The following is a 6,207-nucleotide window of genomic DNA, read 5'->3' as shown; positions in this document are numbered from 1 at the left end:
ACTAGAAGAAATCAATAGCAGAATAACTGAGGCAGAACGGATAAGTGACCTGGAAGACAGAATGGTGGAATTCACTGCTGTGAAACAGAATAAAGAAAAAAGAATGAAAAGAAATGAAGACACCATAAGAGACCTCTGGGACAACATTAAATGCAACAACATTCACATTATAGGGGTCCCAGAAGGAGAAGAGAAAGAGAAAGGATCTGAGAAAATATTTGAAGAGATTATACTACAAAAATTCCCTAACATGGGAGAGGAAATAGCCACCCAAGTCCAGGAAGCACGGAGAGTCCCATACAGGATAAACCCAAGGAGAAACACGCTGAGACACATAGTAATCAAATTGGTAAAAATTAAAGACAAAGAAAAATTATGGAAAGCAGCAAGGGAAAAATGACAAATAACATACAAGCGAACTCCCATAAAGTTAACAACTGATTTCTCAGCAGAAATTCTGCTGAGAAGACAGAAGGGAGTGGCATGATATACTTAAAGTGATGAAAGGGAAGAACCTACAACCAAGATTACTCTACCCAGCAAGGATCTCATTCAGATTGAATGGAGAAATCAAAAGCTTTACAGACAAGTAAAAGCTAAGAGAATTCAGCACCACCAAACCAGCTCTACAACAACTGCTAAAGGAACTTCTCCAAGTGGGAAACACAAGAGAATAAAAGAACCTAAAAAAAAAAATACCAAAACAATTAAGAAAATGGTAATACACACACACATATCCATAATTACCATAAACGGGAATGGATTAAATGCTTCAAGCAAAAGACAAAGTCTTGCTGAATGGATACAAAAACAAGACGCATATATATGCTGTTTACAAGAGACCCATTTCAGACCTAGGGACACATACAGACTGAAAGTGAGGGCATGGAAAAATATATTCCATACAAATGGAAATCAAAAGAAAGCTGGAGTAGCAATACTCATATTAGATAAAATAGACCTTAAAATAAAGAATGTTACAAGAGATAAGAAAGGACTCTATGTAATGATGAAGGGATCAATCCAAGAAGAAGATATAACAATTATAACTATATATGCACCCAACATAGGGTCACCTCAATACATAAGGCAACTGTTAACAGCTCTAAAAGAGGAAATCGACAGTAACACAATAATAGTGAGGGACTTTAACACCTCACTTACACCAACGGACAGATCATCTAAACAGAAAATTAATAAGGAAACACAAGCATTAAATTACACAATAGACCAGATAGATTAAATTGATATTTATAGGACATTCCATCCAAAACAGCAGATTACACTTTCTTCTCAAGTGCACATGGAACATTCTCCAGGATAGATCACAACTTGGGTCACAAATCAAGCCTCAGTAAATTTAAGAAAATTGAAATCATATCAAGCATCTTTTCTGACCACAATGCTATGAGATTAGAAATCAATTACAGGGGAAATAAACATAAAAAAACACAAACACATGGAGGCTAAACAATATGTTACTAAATAACCAAGAGTTCACTGAAGAAATCAAAGAGGAAATCAAAAAAATACCTACAGACAAATTACAATGAAAACACCACGATCCAAAAACCTAACGGATGCAGCAAAAGCAGTTTTAAGAGGGAAGTTAATAGCAAAACAAGCCTACCTCAAGAAAAAAGAAAAATCTCAAACAAACAATCTAAACTTACACCTAAAGGAACTAGAGAAATAAGAACAAACAAAACCCAAAGTTAGCAGAAAGAAAGAAATCATAAACATCAGAGAAGGAATAAATGAAATGGAAACAAAGAAAACAATAGCAAAGATCAATAAAACTAAAAGCTGGCTCTTCAAGAAGATAAACAAAACTGATAAACTGTTAGCCAGACTCATCAAGAAAAAGAGGGAGAGGACTCAAATCAATAAAATTAGAAATGAAAAAGAAAAAGTTACAACAGACACTGCAGAAATACAAAGCATCCTAAGAGACTCCTACAAGCAACTCTATGCCAATAAAATGGATAACCTGGAAGAAATGGACAAGTTCTTAGAAAGTTATAAGCTTCCAAGACTGAACCAGGAAGAAATAGAAAATATCAACAGACCAATCACAAGTAATGAAATTGAAACTGTGATTAAAATTTTTCCAACAGGTAGCCACCGCGGAGCCCACTGCCACCGCTTCTGAGCGGAAGATGGCTGTGCCTCCCACGTACGTTGATCTTGGCAAATCTGCCAGGGATGTCTTTAGCAAGGGCTATGGGTTTGGCTTAATAAAACTTGATTTGAAAACAAAATCTGAGAATGGACTGGAATTTACAAGCTCAGGTTCAGCCAACACTGAGACCACCAAAGTGATGGGCAGTCTGGAAACTAAGTACAGATGGACCGAATATGGTCTGACGTTTATGGAGAAATGGAACACTGACAACACACTAGGCACGGAGATTACTGTGGAAGATCAGCTTGCACGTGGCCTGAAGCTGGCCTTCGATTCATCCTTCTCACCAAACACTGGGAAAAATAATGCTAAAATCAAGACAGGGTACAAACGGGAACATATCAACCTGGGCTGTGACGTGGATTTCGACATTGCCAGGCCTTCCACCCGGGGTGCTCTGGTGCTGGGTTACAAGGGCTGGCTGGCTGGCTACCAGATGAATTTTGAGACCGCAAAGTCTCAAGTGACCCAGAGCAACTTTTCAGTTGGCTACAAGACTGATGAGTTCCAGCTTCACACTAATGTAAATGATGAGACAGAGTTTGGTGGCTCCATTTATCAGAAGGTGAATAAGAAGTTGGAGACTGCTGTTAATCTGGCCAGGACAGCAGGAAACAGTAACACTCACTTTGGAATAGCAGCCAAGTACCAGATCGACCCTGACGCCTGCTTCTCAGCTAAAGTGAACAACTCCAGCCTGATACAGTTAGGATATACTCAGACCCTAAAGCCAGGTATCAAACTGACACTGTCAGCTCTGCTGGATGGCAAGAATGTCAACGCTGGTGGCCACAAGCTTGGTCTAGGACTGGAGTTTCAAGCATAAATGAATACTGTACAATTGTTTAATTTTAAACTATTGTGCAGCATAGCTACCTTCAGAATTTAGTGTACCTTTTAATGTTGTATGTCTGGGATGCAAGTATCACTAAATATAATGTTAGATTTCCAGGTTAAAGATGATTCAGCTTTACGGTGTTACCCTTTCAGTGGTACAGAAGAAACCCAATTTCAAAAAAGGTCCTTTCAGCTGTAGACTTGAGGGGGAGCTTGCTGGCCCCTCTAGAGATGTCAGGTTTCTTTTTTACCTAGAAATGGCTGCAAGTGGAAGTTGATAATTTGCAGGCACTTTGCAATTTGTAAATTCGTATTGAGTAAATGAATGAAATTGTGACTTCCTGAGAATTGAACCTTGGTTTCCTACCCTGATTGAGGAGAGGCTGTTTGATGGTGTATACAAACTCATCTGAAAGGGACTTTTTTAGGCAGGGACTTTTTCCACCCCAATCCATCACCTCTTTTACACCAAAAGTAGTCTGCAGGGCATGGTAGCTGTTTCTTTTGTGCCATTTTGGGGTGGAGAAGGTGGATGTGATGAAGCCAATAATTCAGGACTTAACTGTGTTTTTTCTCATGTTGTGTTTTTTGGCCCTTGCACCAGAGTATGAAATAGCTTCTAAGAGCTCCAGCTGCAAGCTGGGAAGAGTCTCTGTGACTGTAGTCACATGATGACAATACTCAGAATCTAAATTGAACTTCTGTTGTATTCTCACCACTCAGTTTATTTTTTAGCAGTTTAATGGGTACATTTTAGAGTCTTCCATTTTGTGTGGAGTTAGTTCCTCCCCTTCAAATGCTGTAATTAACATCACTTAAAATACAACCTGAATAAAATATTGAAACCTTAAAAAAAATTTCCAACAAACAAAAGTCCAGGACCAGATGTCTTCACAGGTGAATTCTATCAAACATTTAGAAAACAGCTAACACCCATCCTTCTCAATCTCTTCCAAAAAATTTGCAGAGGAAGGAAACTCCCAAACTCATTCTATGAGGCCACCATCACCCTGCTACCAAACCAGACAAAGATACTACAATAAAAGAAAATTACAGACTAATATCACTTATGAATATAGATGCAAAAATCCTCAACAAAATACTAGCAAACAGAATCCAACAACACATTAAAAGGATCATACACCATGATCAAGTGGGATTTATCCCAGAGATGAAAGGATTCTTCAATATATGCAAATCAATCAATGTGATACACCATATTCACAAATTGAAGAAGAAAAACCATATGATCATCTCAATAGATGCAGAGAAAGATTCTGACAAAGTTCAACACCCATTTATGACAAAAACTCTCCAGAAAGTTGGCATAGAAGGAACCTACTTCAACATAATAAAGGCCATATATGACAAACCCACAGGAAACATCATCCTCAATGGTGAAAAACTGAAAACACTTCCTCTAAGATCAGGAACAGGACAAGGATGTCCGCTCTCACCACTATTATTCAACATAGTTTTGGAAGTCCTAGCCACGGCAATCAGAGAAAAAAAAGAAATAAAAGGAATACAAATTGGAAAAGAAGAAGTAAAACTGTCACTGTTTGGAGGTGACATGATAATATACATAATAGATAATCCTAAAGATACCACCAGAAAACTACTAGAGCTAATCAATGAATTTGGTAATGTTACAGGATGCAAATTAATGCACAGAAAGCTCTTGCATCCCTATACACTAATGATGAAAAATCTGAAAGACAAATTAAGGAAACTCTCCCATTTACCATTGCAACAAAAAGGATAAAATACCTAGGAATAAACTACCTAAAGAGACAAAAGACCTGTATGCAGAAAACTATAAGACACTGATGAAAGAAAATAAAGATGATACCAGCAGAAGGAGAGATATACCATGTTCTTGGATTGGAAGAATCAGTATTGTGAAAATGAGTATACTACCCAAAGCAATCTACAGATTCAATGCAAACCCTACCAAATTACCAATGGAATTTTTTACAGAACTAGAACAAAGTGTCTTAAAATTTGTATGGAGACACAAAAGACCCCGAATAGCCAAAGCAGTCTTGAGGGAAAAAAAATGGAGGGGGAGGAATAAGACTCCCTGACTTCAGACTATACTACAAAGCTACAGTAATCAAGACAATATGATACTGGCACAAAAACAGAAATATAGATCAATGGAACAGGATAGAAACTCAGAGATAAACCCACGCACCTATGGTCAACTACTCTATGACAAAGGAGGCAAGGATATACAATGGAGAAAAGACAGTCTCCTCAATAAGTGGTGCTGGGAAAACTGGACAGCTACATGTAAAAGAATGAAATTAGAACACTCCCCAACACCATACACAAAAATAAACTCAAAATGGCTTAGAGACCTAAATGTAAGACCGGGCACTATAAACCTCTTAGAGGAAAACATAGGAAGAACACTCTTTGACATAAAACAGCAAGATATTTTTTGATCCACTTCCTAGAGTAATGGAAATAAAAACAAAAATAAACAAATGGGGCCTAATGAAACTTCAAAGCCTTTGCACAGCAAAGGAAACCATAAACAAGACAAAAAGACAACCCTCAGAACAGGAGAAAATATTTGCAAATGAATCATCAGAAAAAGGATTAATCTCCAAAATATATAAACAGCTCATGCAGCTCAATATTAAAAGATGGGCGGATATTAAAATCCAAAATTAAAAATTAAAATCCAATATTAAAATCCAAAAATGGGTGGAAGACCTAAATAGACATTTCTTCGAAGAAGACATACAGATGGCCAAGAAGCACATGAAAAGCTGCTCAACATCACTAATTATTAGAGAAATGCACATCAAAACTATGATGAGGTATTACCTCACACCAGTTAGAAAAGGCATTGTCAGAAAATCTACAAACAACAAATGATGGAGAGTGGAGAAAAGGGAACCCTCTTGCACTGTTGGTGGGAATGTAAATTGATACAGTCACTATGGAAAACAGTATGGAGATTCCTTAAAGAACTAAAAATAGAATTATCATATGACCCAGCAATCCCACTACTGGCATATACCCAGAGAAAACCATAATTCACAAAGACACATTCACCCCAATGTTCATTGAAGCACTATTTACAATAGCCAGGTCATGGAAGCAACCTAAATGCCCATCGACAGACGAATGGATAAAGATGATGTGGTACATATATACAATGGAATATTACT

General features: G+C 37.4%; 1 pseudogene; it reads left to right on the top strand.

Annotated features, from left to right (window-relative positions):
* Positions 1–2,159: 2,159 nt before the first annotated feature.
* LOC114901855 lies at positions 2,160–3,054 on the top strand (annotated as a pseudogene).
* Positions 3,055–6,207: the final 3,153 nt, after the last annotated feature.

This window comes from Monodon monoceros, unplaced genomic scaffold (genome assembly GCF_005190385.1).
Source record: "Monodon monoceros isolate NGI ecotype Baffin Bay Population unplaced genomic scaffold, NGI_Narwhal_1 Super_Scaffold_2, whole genome shotgun sequence".
NCBI lineage: Eukaryota > Metazoa > Chordata > Mammalia > Artiodactyla > Monodontidae > Monodon > Monodon monoceros.
The sequence above is the reverse complement of the archived record's forward strand: the minus strand, read 5'-3'. Positions and strand labels throughout refer to the sequence as shown.